We start from the raw sequence: 15,101 nt of genomic DNA on the forward strand, positions 1-15,101 counted from the left end.
GCTGTGTGAAAAATACTGTTGGTAGCTTGATAGGGATTTCATTGAATCTATAGATTCCTTTAGGTAGTATACTCATTTCCCTATATCAGTTCTTCCAATCCATGAACACGGTATATTTCTCCATCTATTAGTGTTCTCTTTGATTTCTTTCACCAGTGTTTTATAGTTTTCTATATATAGGTCTTTTGTTTCTTTAGGTAGATATATTTTTAAGTATTTTATTCTTTTTGTTGCAATGGTGAATGGAATTGTTTCCTTAATTCCTCTTTCTATTTTCTCATTATTAGTGTATAAGAATGCAAGGGATTTCTGTGTGTTGATTTTATATCCTGACACTTTACTATATTAATTGATTAGCCCTAGTAATTTTCTGGTGGAGTCTTTAGGGTTTTCTATTTAGAGGATCATGTCATCTGCAAACAGTGAGAGTTTTACTTCTTCTTTTGAAATTTGGATTCCTTTTATTTCTTTTTCTGCTCTGCCAAAACTTCCAAAACTATGTTGAATAGTAGTGGTGAAAGTGACCACCTTTGTCTTGTTCCTGACTTTAGGGGAAATGCTTTCAATTTTTCACCATTGAGGATAATGTTTGCTGTGGGTTTGTCATGTATAGCTTTTATTATGTTGAGGTATGTTCCTTCTATTCCTGCTTTCTGGAGAGTTTTTATCATAAATGGATGTTGAATTTTGTCAAAGGCTTTCTCTGCATCTATTGAGATAATCATATGACTTTTATTTTTCAATTTGTTAATGTGGTGTATTACATTGATTGATTTGTGGATATTGAAGAATCCTTGCATCCCTGGGATAAAGCCCACTTGGTCATGATGTATGATCTTTCTAATGTGTTGTTGGATTCTGATTGCTAGTATTTTGTTAAGGATTTTTGCATCTATGTTCATCAGTGATATTGGCCTGTAGTTTTCTTTTTTTGTGGGATCTTTGTCAGGTTTCGGTATTAGGGTGATGGTGGCCTCAGAATGAGTTTGGAAGTTTATCTTCCTCTGCAATTTTCTGGAAGAGTTTGAGTAGAATAGGTGTTAGCTCTTCTCTAAATTTTTGGTAGAATTCAGCTGTGAAGCATCTGGACCTGGGCTTTTGTTCGCTGGAAGATTTCTGATTACAGTTTCAATTTCCATGCTTGTGATGTGTCTGTTAAGATTTTCTATTTCTTCCTGGTTCAGTTTTGGAAAGTTGTACTTTTTGAAGAATTTGTCCATTCCTTCCACCTTGTCCATTTTATTGGCATATAATTGCTGATAGTAGTCTCTTATGCTATGCTATGCTAAGTCACTTCAGTCGTGTCTGACTCTGTGTGACCCCATAGACAGCAACCCACCAGGCTCCCCGTCCCTGAGATTCTCCAGGCAAGAACACTGGAGTGGGTTGCCATTTCCCTCTCCAATGCATGAAAGTGAAAAGTGAAAGTGAAGTCGTTCAGTCGTGTCCGACTTCTAGCGACCCCATGGATTGCAACCTAACAGGCTCCTCCGTCCATGGGATTTTCCAAGCAAGAGTACTGGAGTGGGGTGCCATTGAGTTCTCCGAGTCTCTTATGATCCTTTGTATTTCTGTGTTGTCTGTTGTGATCTCTCCATTTTCATTTCTAATTTTATTGATTTGATTTTCTCCCTTTGTTTTTTGATGAGTCTGGCTAATGGTTTGTCAGTTTATTTATCCTCTCAAAGAACCAGCTTTTGGCTTTGTTGATTTTTGCTGTGATCTCTTTTGTTTCTTTTGCATTTATTTCTGCCCTAATTTTTAAGATTTCTTTCCTTATACTACCCCTGGGGCTCTTCATTTCTTCCTTTTCTAGTTGTTTTAGGTGTAGAGTTAGGTTATTTATTTGACTTTTTTCTTGTTTCTTGAGGTATGCTTGTATTGCTCTGAACCTTCCCCTTAGCACTGCTTTTACAGTGTCCCACAGTTTTGGCTTGTTGTGTTTTCATTTTCATTCATTTATATGCATATTTTGATTTCTTTTTTGATTTATTCTGTGATTTTTTGGTTATTCAGCAGCGTGTTGTTCAGCCTCCATATGTTGGAATTTTTAATAGTTTTTCTCCTGTAATTGAGATCTAATCTTACTGCATTGTGGTCAGAAAAGATGTTTGGTATGATTTCAATATTTTTGAATTTACCAAGACTAGATTAATGGCCCAGGATGTGATCTATCCTGGAGAAGGTTCTGTGGGCACTTGAGAAAAAGGTAAAATTCATTGTTTTGGGGTGAAATGTTCTATAGATATCAACTAGGTCTAACTGGTCCATTGTATCATTTAAAGTTTCTGTTTCCTTGTTAATTTTCTGTTTAGTTGATCTATCCATAGGTGTGAGTGGGGTTTAAAGTCTCCCACTATTATTGTGTTATTGCTAATTTCCCCTTTCATACTTCTTAGCATTTGTATTACATATTGCAGTGCTCCTATTTAGGGTGCATATATATTTATAATTGTTATATCTTCTTCTTGGATTGATCCTTTGATGATTATGCAGTGTCCTTGTTTGTCTCTTTTCTCAGCCTTTGTTTTAAAGTCTATTTTATCTGATATGAGTATTGCTACTACTGCTTTCTTTTGGTCTCTGTTTGCATGGAATATCTTTTTCCAGCCCTTCACTTTTGGTCTGTATGTGTCCCTTGTTTTGAGGTGGGTCTCTTGTACACAACATATATAAGGGTCATATTTTTGTATCCATTCAGCCAGTCTTTGTCTTTTGGTTGGGGCATTCAACCCATTTACGGTTTAAGGTAATTATTGATAAATATGATTCCGTTGCCATTTACTTTATTGTTTTAGGTTCGAGTTTATACACTCTTTTTGTGTTTCCTGTCTAAAGAAGATCCTTTAGCATTTGTTGGATACCTGGTTTGGTGGTGCTGAATTCTCTCAGCTTTTACTTGTCTGTAAAGCTTTTGATTTCTCCTTCATATTTGAATGGGACCCTTGCTGGGTACAGTAATCTGGGCTGTAGGTTATTTTCTTTCATCACTTTAAGTATGTTCTGCCATTTCCTCCTGGCCTGAAGAGATTCTATTGAAAGATCAGCTGTTATCTTTATGGGAATTCTCTCGTGTGTTATTTGTTGTTTTTCCCTTGCTGCTTTTAATATTTGTTCTTTGTGTTTGATCTTTGTTAATTTGATTAATATGTGTCTTGAGGTGTTTTGCTTTGGGTTTATCCTGTTTGGGACTATGGGTTTCTTGGACTTGGGTGATTATTTCCTTCCCTATTTTGGGGAAGTTTCCAACTATTATCTCCTCAAGTATTTTCTCATGGTCTTTCTTTTTGCCTTCTTCTTCTGGGACTCCTATGTTCGAATGTTGGGGCATTTAACATTGTCCCAGAGGTCTCTGAGATTGTCCTCATTTCTTTAAATTCATTTTTCTTTTTTCCTCTCTGATTCATTTATTTCTACCATTCTATCTTCTACCTCACCAATCCTATCTTCTGCCTCCGTTATTCTACTATTTGTTCCCTCCAGAGTGTTTTTGATATCATTTATTGCCTTATTCATTATATATTGACTCTTTTTGTTTTATTTCTTCTAGGTCCTTGTTAAACCTTTCTTGCATGTTCTCAATCCTTGTCTCCAGGCTATTTATCTGTGATTCCATCTTGTTTTCAAGATTTTGTATCATTTTCACTATCATTATTTGGAATTCTTTGTCAGGTAGATTCCCCATCTCTTCCTCTTTTGTTTGGTTTGGTGGGCATTTATCCTGTTCCTTTACCTGCTGGGTATTCCTCTGTCTCTTCATCTTGTTTATATTACTGTGTTTGGGGTGGCCTTTCTGTATTCTGGCAGTTTGTGGAGTTCTCTTTATTGTGGAGTTTCCTTGCTGTGGGTGGGGTTGGACTAGTGGCTTGTCAAGGTTTCCTGGTTAGGGAAGCTTGTGTCTGTGTTCTGGTAGGTGGAGCTGGCTTTCTTCTCTCTGGAGTGCAATGAAGTGTCCAGTAATGAGTTATGAGATGCCAATGGGTTTGGAGTGACTTTGGGCAGCCTGTATATTGAAGCTCAGGGCTATGTTCCTGTGTTGCTGGAGAATTTGTGTGGTATATCTTGCTCTGGAACTTGTTGGCCCTTGGGTGGTGCTTGGTTTCAGTGTAGGTATGGAGGCATTTGATGAGCTCCTGTCGATTAATGTTCCTGGAGTCAGGAGTTCTCTGGTATTCTCAGGATTTGGACTTAAGCCTCCTGCTTCTGGTTTTCAGTCTTATTTTTACTGTAGCCTCAAGACTTCTCCATCTATACAGCACTAATGATAAAACATTAAGGTTAAAGATAAAAATTTTCTCTGCAGTGAGGGACACCCAGAGAGGTTCACAGAGTTACATGGAGAAGAGAAGAGGGAGGAGGGAGATAGAGGTGACCAGGGAGAGATGAGGTGGAATCAAAAAAGGAGAGAGCAAGCTAGCCAGTAATCACTTCCTTATGTGCTCTTCACAGTCTGGACCACTCAGAGATGTTCACGGAGTTATACAGAGAAGAGAAGAGGGAGGAAGGAGACAGAAGTGGCCAGGAGGATAAAGGGGTGAATCAAAAGGAGAGAGAAAGGTCCAGCCAGTAATCAGTTCCCTAAGTATACTCCACAGTCCAAAACACACAAAGAGATTCACAGAGTTGGGTAGAGAAGAGATGGGGGAGGGAGGAGACAGAGGCCACCTGGTGGAGAAAAAGGAGAGTCCAAAGAGAGAGAGAGAGCAGTCAAGTCAGTAATCTCACTCACAAGTAAAAACGGGTACTGAAGATAGGGTTCTTAAAGGTACAAAATTGATAACAAATACCAAAAAGCAAAGATTAAAAATCTAGAAGAGGTTGGATTTTCAAAAATACAACATTAAAGAAAAAAAAAGTCACAACGCATATATATGGAATTTAGAAAGATGGTAACAATAACCCTGTGTACGAGACAGCAAAAGAGACACTGATGTATAGAACAGTCTTATGGACTCTGTGGGAGAGGGAGAGGGTGGGAAGATTTGGGAGAATGGCATTGAAACATGTAAATATCATGTATGAAATGAGTTGCCAGTCCAGGTTCGATGCACGATACTGGATGCTTGGGGCTGGTGCACTGGGACGACCCAGAGGGATGGAATGGGGAGGGAGGAGGGAGGAGGGTTCAGGATGGGGAACACATGTATACCTGTGGCGGATTCATTTTGATATTTGGCAAATCTAATACAGTTATGTAAAGTTTAAAAATAAAATAAAATTAAAAAAAAAATTATAAAACATATATATATATATATATATATATATATATATATATATATATATAAAGTTTGCTTTAAAAAATAGGGTCTCTCTTTTTTCTTTGCAAAGTAATAGTAGGTTATAAAAATGAAAATTAAAGGAGTATCAGATCAGATCAGATCAGATCAGTCGCTCAGTCATGTCCGACACTTTGTGACCCCATGAATCGCAGTACGCTAGGCCTCCCTGTCCATCACCAACCCCCGGAGTTCACTCAGACTCACGTCCAGCCAGTCAGTGATGCCATCCAGCCATCTCATCCTCTGTGACCCCCTTCTCCTCCTGCCCCCAATCCCTCCCAGCATCAGAGTCTTGTCCAATGAGTCAACACTTCGCATAAGGTGGCCAAAGTACTGGAGTTTCAGCTTTAGCAGCATTCCTTCCAAAGAAATCCCAGGGCTGATCGCCTTCAGAATGGACTGGTTAGATCTCCTTGCAGTCCAAGGGACTCTCATGAGTCTTCTCCAACACCACAGTTCAAAAGCATCAATTGTTCGGTGCTCAGTCTTCTTCACAGTCCAACTCTCACATCCATACATGACCACAGGAAAAACCATAGCCTTGACTAGACGAACCTTTGTTGGCAAAGTAATGTCTCTGCTTTTGAATATGCTATCTAGGTTGGCCATAACTTTCCTTCCAAGGAGTAAGCATCTTTTAATTTCATGGCTGCAGTCACCATCTTGCAGTGATTTTGGAGCCCAACAAAATAAAGTCTGACACTGTTTCCACTGTTTCCCCATCTATTTCCCATGACGTGGTGGGACCGGATGCCATGATCTTCATTTTCTAAATGTTGAGCTTTAAGCCAACTTTTTCACTCTCTACTTTCAATTTCATCAAGAGGCTTTTGAGTTCCTCTTCACTTTCTGCCATAAGGGTGGTATCATCTGCATATGGGAGGTTATTGATATTTCTGGCAATCTTGATTCCAGCTTTTGTTTCTTCCAGTCCAGGGTTTCTCATGATGTACTCTGCATATAAGTTAAATAAGCAGGGTGACAATATACAGCCTTGACGTACTCCTTTTCCTATTTGGAACCAGTCTGTTGTTCCATGTCCAGTTCTAACTGTTGCTTCCTGACCTGCATACAAATTTCTCAAGAGGCAGGTCAGGTGGTCGGGTATTCCCATCTCTTTCAGAATTTTCCACAGTTTATTGTGATCCACACAGTCAAAGGCTATGGCATACTCAATAAAGCAGAAATAGATGTTTTTCTGGAACTCTCTTGCTTTTTTGATGGTCCAGCAGATGTTGGCAATTTGATCTCTGGTTCCTCTGCCTTTTCTAAAACCAGCTTGAACATCAGGAAGTTCACAGTTCACATATTGCTGAAGCCTGGCTTGGAGAATTTTGAGCATTACTTTACTAGCATGTGAGATGAGTGCAATTGTGCAGTTGTTTGAGCATTCTTTGTCATTGCCTTTCTTTGGGATTGGAATGAAAACTAACCTTTTCCAGTCCTGTGGCCACTGCTGAGTTTTCCAGATTTGCTGGCATATTGAGTGCAGCACTTTCACAGCATCATCTTTCAGGATTTGAAATAGCTCAACAGGAATTCCATCACCTCCACTAGCTTTGTTAGTAGCTCAACTGGATTTCCATCACCTCCACTAGCTTTGTTCATAGTGATGCTTTCTAAGGCCCACTTGACTTCACATTCCAGGATGTCTGGCTCTAGGTCAGTGATCACACCATCGTGATTTTCTGGGTCGTGAAGATCTTTTTTGTACAGTTCTCCTGTGTATTCTCACCACCTCTTCTTAATATCTTCTGCTTCTGTTAGGTCCATACCATTTCTGTCCTTTTCGAGCCCATCTTTTGCATGAAATGTTCCCTTGGTATCTCTAATTTTCTTGAAGAGATCTCTAGTCTTTCCCATTCTGTTGTTTTCCTCTATTTCTTTGCATTGATCGCTGAGTAAGGCTTTCTTATCTCTTGCTATTCTTTGGAACTCTGCATTCAGATGCTTATATCTTTCTTTTTCTCTTTTGCTTTTTATTTCTCTTCTTTTCACAGCTATTTGTAAGGCCTCCCCAGGCAGCCATTTTGCTTTTTTGCATTTCTTTTCCATGGGGATGGTCTTGATCCCTGTCTCCTGTACAATGTCACAAACCTCATTCCATAGTTCATCATGCACTCTGTCTATCAGATCTATTTCCTTAAATCTATTTCTCCCTTCCACTGTGTAATCATAAGGGATTTGATTTAGATCATACCTGAATGGTCTAGTGGTTTCCCCTACTTTCTTCAATTTAAGTCTGAATTTGGCAATAAGGAGTTCATTAATGAGCCACAGTCAGCTCCTGGTCTTGTTTTTGTTGACTTTATAGAGCTTCTACTTCTTTGGCTGCAAAGAATATAATCAATCTGATTTTGATGTTGACCACCTGGTGATGTCCATGTGTAGAGTCTTCTCTTGTGTTGTTGGAAGAGGGTGTTTGTGTAGTTTGATACTAACTACAGGGTTTTAATCTATTGCACCTGTCACTTCCAAGGACGTTACCTCTGTTTCAGCTTCTTTTCTTTGCTGGTCACTTCAGTATCTCATTTCTGCCCTGACGCAAGGGGGAGGTGGTGGACACTTTTTTAGGCTCACTTGTTCAGTCGTGCTGTGGGGAAGGAGGGACACTGCAAACAAATAATACTGGCAATGTGCTCACAGTGTCTCGGCCACACTGGGTTTGCCCCCACTCACGGCGTGTGTGCTTTCCCTGTCTACACTGCTTAGGCTCTAGGTTGCTCTGCCAGGAACTGTCTGAGGCCGGCCCTGGGTTGTATGCACTTCCCAGGTCTAAGCCGTTTAGGTTCAGGTACTCGGGTAGTCCTCAGAGGTGAAGACTCCGTTGGGCCTGCATTTTGTGCTCTTCCCAGGTCCGAGTAGCTCAGGTGACCAGGTGTTTGGTGAGCACGGTAGCTGCAACTTATCAGCACCCCCGTCCCTGCCGCTGGATTTTCTGGGTGTACAACTAGCGCACCTTCTCAGGAAGATGTTGACCATCCAGAATCCCAAGAAGTCTTGGTTAGCAATGAAGCCTGCTGGCAGTTTGGTAGATAATGCCTTCTGTGGCTGCGATTACCCTTCCAGCCCTGGCTGTCCTCATCTGCCTGTCACGGGAGGGGGATGGGCTGGTCTGCAGCCCGCTATCTCTGCTCAGTCCTCTGTTCTGTGAGTGGGCCTGGTGGTGTCTTGGGTTAGGGCTTTTGGTGTGGTAGCTATCCCACAGTCTGGTTTGCTATCCCAAGTTAGGTCTCTCAGATTGCCCTCGGGGTATTCAGGCCACGTCCTAACTGTAAGGAATGCAGCCAGCGCCTTCCCTGCTTGCTAGTGGCGAATGCAGCAGTCTGCGCTGCTTCTCCCTAGGGGAGTTACTGTTGGGCACGTAATCTGTGGGTTTTAATTATTTATTTATTTGTCCTCCCGGTTATGTTGCCCTCTGTGGTTCCAAGGCTCACCACAGACTCGGCAGTGAGAGTGTTTCTTGGTGTTTGGAAACTTCTCTCTTTTTTAAGACTCCCTTCCCAGGATGGAGCTCCGTCCCTACCTCTTTTTGTCTCTCTTTTTATCTTTTATATTTTTTCCTACCTCCTTTCAAAGACAATGGGCTGCTTTTCTGGGTGCCTGATGTCCTCTGCCAGCATTCAGAAGTTGTTTTGTGGAATTTACTCAGCATTCAAATGTTCTTTTGATGAATTTGTGGGGAAGAAAATGGTCTCCCTGTCCTATTGCTCCACCATCTCAGGCTACATCTAAATAGTATCTTTAAGGCTTTTGATTTGAGGTGAGAAGGAATGGGAGGGAGTAAGGTTTTTTTTTTCATTTTCAGGAAATATATTCAAGGAATATTGAGGAGTCTAGATTTGTTGTAGAATAAATCTTGTTTAATTAAGTATTAACTAAATGGAAATAGTCCATTTAATAGTTACAAAAATAAACTCTTCAAGTAAAACATAGAACTGAGAGAAATAACTAAATTTTTTGAATAAGATGATATTTCTCAGTATCATAATATTTTTCTTTCTTTCTTTCTTTTTATATCTGTATCTAAATTTATCTCACTCAGATTAGCGCCAGGTGAAGATTGAATACAAAGATTTATTTTTATAATAAACAAAAACCTGATAAATAATAGAAAAAATAAATACATTTCTGCTTCAGCTTCTTTCTGAAATAAATTCATTTGGTATGTAACTGGACACAATCATTTTTGAACTTATAAAACCAAAAAGTTTATAAGATACTCGGTCTCCATAGCCCCAATTTTGAGGTCATGGAAAGCCAAAAAGAAGGACAAATACTAACCATATCATTACATTTTCTATTTATCCATTATAAAAATATTTGTCGAGGACCTAAAATACAGCAGACTCTATGTCAGGCGAGCAGTAGTGACTGAGGCAATGAACAGAACAATTACTGTCACGTATTATAAATTTTTGTCTCAGTAAAGTATCAAGATCAAATTATAATGAGAATAAATTATAAAGTATTAAAAATGAGGAAGCAAGAATACACAATTTATTTTAACAATGATAAAAGACAATTAAAATTCTGGGTAAAACAGAAGTGAAAGAATTTGTGTAACCTGAATATGAAGCAAATTGTAATATTGTTTGATTTCAGAACATTAGGGAATTGAGACAGAATTTGTCATGTAGTAAGTGTTCAATAACTATTTGAGGAATGAAAGAATTAACTCGTACTATAAAAATTTACATGAGTAGCATAGGAATTATAAAATTAGATCCATGAGAAATGATGTGCACCCAATTATATAGTAATTGGTCCTGCAGTAACAATATTTACTCAGTAAAAGCAATGTAATAATGAAGCATTACTATGAACAGAGCTAGTGGAGATGATGGAATTCCAGCTAATCTATTTCAAATCCTAAAAGATGATTCTGTTAAAGTGCTGCACTCACTATGTCAGCAAATTTGGAAAACTCAGCATTGACCATAGGACTGGAAGAGGTCAATTTGCATTTCAATCCCAAAGACAGGCCATGCTAAAGAATATTCAAACTACCGTACAATTGTGCTCATTTTACATGCTAGCAAGTTAATGATAAAAATCCTTCAAGCTAGGTTTCAATACTATGTGACCTGAGAATTTCCAGATGTACAAGCAGAATTTAGAAAAGGCACGGGAACCAGAGATCAAATTGCCAATATCTGTTGGATCATAGAAAAAGAAAGGGAATTCCAAAAAACAAACAAACAAACAAACCCATCTACTTCCACTTCATTGATTATGCTAAAGTCTTTGACTGTGTGGATCCCAACAAACTGAAAAATTCTTAAAGAAATGAGAATACTAGATCACCTTATCTGCCTCCTAAGAAACCTGTGTGCAGCTTAAGAAGACACAGCTAGAACTGGGCATGGAACAATGTGTGCTTAGCTGCTCAGGTGTGTCCAACTCTTTGAGACCCCTTGGACTCTAGTCCACCAGGCTCCTCTGTGCATGGGGATTCTCCAGGCAAGAAAACTGGAGTGGGTTGCTATACCCTCCTCCAGGGTATCTTCCCAAACCAGGGATCGAACCCAGGTCTCCCACAATGCAGGCAGATTCTTTACTGTCTGACCTGTGGACTGGTTCAAAATTGGGTAAGGAGTACAACAAGGCTGCATGTTGTCACCCTACTTATTTAGCTTATATCCAGAGTACATTACATGAAATGCTGGGCTGGATGAAGCACAAGCTGGAATCAAGATTTCTGGGAGAAATATCAACAGCCTCAGATATGCATATGATGCTAATCTAATGGCAGAAAGTGAAAAAGAAATGAAGAGCCTCTTCATGAGGGTGAAAGAAGAGAGTGAAAAATCTGGCTTAAAACTCAACATGATCATGGCATCCAGTCTCACCACTTCAAGGCAAATAGATGGGGAAAAAGAGGAAGCAGTGACAGATTCTATTTTCTTGGGCTCCAAAATCACTGCAGATGGTGATAGCAGCCATAAAATTAAAAGACACTTGTTCCTTGGATAATAAGCTATGACAAGTCTAGACAGCAGATTAAAAAGTAAAGACATCAGTTTGCCAACAAAGATCCATATGAGCCAAAAACCAAAGCTATGGTTTTTCCAGAAGTAATGTATTAATATGAGAGTTGGGACATTAAGAAGGCTGAGTGCTGAAGAACTGATGCTTTTGACTTTGTGGTACTGGAGAAGATTCTTGAGAGTCTCTTGGGCTGCAAGGAGATCAAACCAGTCAATTCTAAAGGAAATCAACCCTGAATACTCATTGGAAGGGCTAATGCTGAAGCTGAAGCTTCAATACTTGGCCACTTTATGTGAATAGCTGACTCACTGGAAAAGATTCTGATGCTGGGAAAGATTGAAGCCAGGAGGCAAAGGGGGTGACAGAGGATGAGGTGGTTGGATGGCATCACCAACTCAATGAACATGAGTTTAAGCAAAGTCCATGAGATAGTGAAGGACAGGGAATCCTAGCATGACATCCAAGGGGTTGGAAGGTCAGACACAACTGAACAACAACAACAAAAAAAATGTAAATATTATTCAATGAAAAAGACTTTTGAATAAATCCCCACAAATAGCATGGAAGAGAAATTTCAGTTCCTGGGTAGAATACACAGGTGATCGTTTTGTAAATATACTTTCTAGACAAAAACTTAATTGCTCTCCCAACTACTTGTTCAGTTCAGTTCAGTCGCTCAGTCATGTCCAACTCTTTGCGACCCCATGAATTGTAGCACGCCAGGCCTCCCTGTCCATCACCAACTCTTGGAGTTCATTCAAACTCATGTCCATTGAGTCAGTGATGCCATCCAGCCATCTCATCCACTGTCGTCCCCTTCTCCTCCTGACCTCAATCCCTCCCAGAATCAGAGTATTTTCCAATGAGTCAAGTCTTCGCATGAGCTGGCCAAAGTACTGGAGTTTCAGCTTTAGCATCATTCCTTCCAAAGAAATCCCAGGGCTGATCTCCTTCAGAATGGACTGGTTGGATCTCCTTGCAGTCCAAGGGACTTTCAAGAGTCTTCTCCAGCACCACAGTTCAAAAGCATCAATTTTTTGGTGCTCAGCTTTCTTCACAGTCCAACTCTCACATCCATACAAGACCACTGGAAAAACCATAGCCTTGACTAGACTGACCTTTGTTGGCAAAGTAATGTCTCTGCTTTTCAATATGCTGTCTAGGTTGGTCATAACTTTTCTTCCAAGGAGTAAGTGTATTTTAATTTCATGGCTGCAGTCACCATCTGCAGTGATTTTGGAGCCCCCCAAAATAAAGTCTGACACTGTTTCCCCATCTATTTGCCATGAAATAATGGGACCAGATGCCATGATCTTCGTTTTCTGAATGTTGAGCTTTAAGCCAACTTTTTCACTTTCCTCTTTCACCTTCATCAAGAGGCTTTTTAGTTCCTCTTCACTTTCTGCCATAAGGTTGGTGTCATCTGCATATTTGAGATTATTGATATTTCTCCAGACAATCTTGATTCCATCTTGTGCTTCATCCAGCCCAGCGTTTATCATGATGTACTCTGCATGTAAGTTAAATAAGCAGGGTGACAATATACAGCCTTGACGTACTCCTTTTCCTATTTGGAACCAGTCTGTTGTTCCATTTCCAGTTCTAACTGTTGCTTCCTGACCTGCATATAGGTTTCTCAACTACTTGTTATGTATATGTAAATACATATTTTACAGATATTTAGAATCAGAAGCAGGAAGACAAAGAACTGTAAGAAATGAAGCAACCATAGAATACTTAATTTACAAAATCTTTAATTTACAAAAATTCAACATTCATAGACATAAGAAATGGACCAAATAATACATTGTTAAAATTTATAAAATTAAATTATATAACTAACTATAATTTATAGAGCTAAATGTAATCTTTTAGCAATTCACTTTATATTTGATGAATATTTTATCAAGATGTATTGATTTTAAAATGGAAATTTCAGAAAATGTATATAAAATTAAAAAAAATCATTTTGCAATCCCATAAATCAAAGATTATTATTGCTAACCTTTGACTTTGTTTTCTAACAGTTAAATGTATAAACATATCTTGGTTTTCCACACTCATAATGAGACTGGGATATTTTTCTCAGTGTCAAAATTATATCAAATATTAGCCTAAAGTATTGTTCTCCTTTTCTGATGTTTTGTACTTTAATGACAATTTAATATTAGTTTATAAAAATATATTTTAGCTATTGTTCTTTTGAACACTGAGGCTTTGGAACAATGATTACTTTATCATTCATTTCACAGAAGTCAGCTTTACTGGTGCCCAGGGTTGTTTTCTGTAGTTAAAATTATACAAAGTTATTTTTTTACACACACTGTAATTTATGGCAGGTAAAGCCCTCTCAATATAATGGAAGTAGCATGGCTTGAATTCTTGCCAAAATTTCTCCATCTGAAAGGCTCACTTTTCTTTAAATATATATCATTCAACACACACAAACACAAATACCCACACATTTGAGAAACAACCTAGCAATGAAGAGTTCCACAATGACTTTGGCCCAAGTAAATTAAATAGTTGTTAAATAGCTACACTATTCTTTCAGACTACCAGATAGTTACATGAGTAAAATTTAAATATTGCAGTATCATGGGAATGCTATACATTGTATGGACAGAGAATACACTTCCCACATGAAAGGGGTATATTTCTACAACCAATCAGTGTCCTCTTTGAAAACTGTGTTACATAAATTCCACTCATGTTGGATTATACTATTACAATTTATCATCAGATTTTTTTTATTTTGGTACATAAGTCATAGCCCTTAAAGACAATATTATGGTTTATATAATTTACTTTCTCATGGATCCCTCCCACAATGTCATTTTTGTCTGTCTGGGATATAAAGGAGATAATTCAAAAGCACTGGTGGCTTCAAATGAGAGTTTTGCCATGAGCAGGGAGCAATTGTCTCACATCTGAGACAAGCAATGCCTACTTTTTCACCCATTCCATTATTTTCTAAAGAATTTAAGTGGTTTAAGTGTTTGGTTTAAAAAACCATAAAAATGGAGTAAAACTCTTAGATATTAGAAGCATCCTGTTTTACAGCTAATTAAAAGGTCAGAGGTGCCTTTTGCTTTAAACAAGCCTCATCAGGGTAGTTCATTAATGCAATTAGACAAAACACATTCTGTTTCAACTATCTATTCATTTTAAGGCACTTTCTGCCTTGCTTAATCAAATTTAGCATGGGAGACTTTTCCTGGCTACATAATCAACATGTAAATTAAAATGCACAGGGATCTCCAAAGAATAAAAAGTTAATTATTTAATCGTTTTTCCCTCTATGCAATGAGCTGAGAATGTTTAATTAAAAAGAGAGAAAAGGAAAGTAAATATATCTTTAAGATTTATTTATTTCTCTTGTATGAAAATGTGACTGTGATTAAGTCAAAATGACAATATAGAATAGTGAATTTTCTGCTCAATTTTAATAATAGCGATTTTGAATAATCAAAGATTGTCATTTTAATCGGAAAACTTAATTGATGGTGACATAATAATCAGAAAACTTAATTGATGGTGACATAACATGTTTTCATAAAATATGGAAATAGTTTTAAATATTTTCTTTTTGTATAAAAGTGATCCTGCATTCATTAACTGGTTTGCCTTTGTGAAAATGGAAAATATTGCTGAAGACCAAAGAGAAAACATGAGCATTCATTTGACACTTTATTTTAAAAGTTCAGAAGCAGTTCATTTGAAATTTATTTGTTATACATTGAATGTTATAGAAATAACAGGGAGAAAACACAGCCCCACTCATCAACAGAAAATTGGATTAAAGATTTCCTGAGCATGGCCCCATCCATC

This window comes from Bubalus kerabau, chromosome 7 (genome assembly GCF_029407905.1).
Source record: "Bubalus kerabau isolate K-KA32 ecotype Philippines breed swamp buffalo chromosome 7, PCC_UOA_SB_1v2, whole genome shotgun sequence".
Lineage (NCBI taxonomy): Eukaryota > Metazoa > Chordata > Mammalia > Artiodactyla > Bovidae > Bubalus > Bubalus kerabau.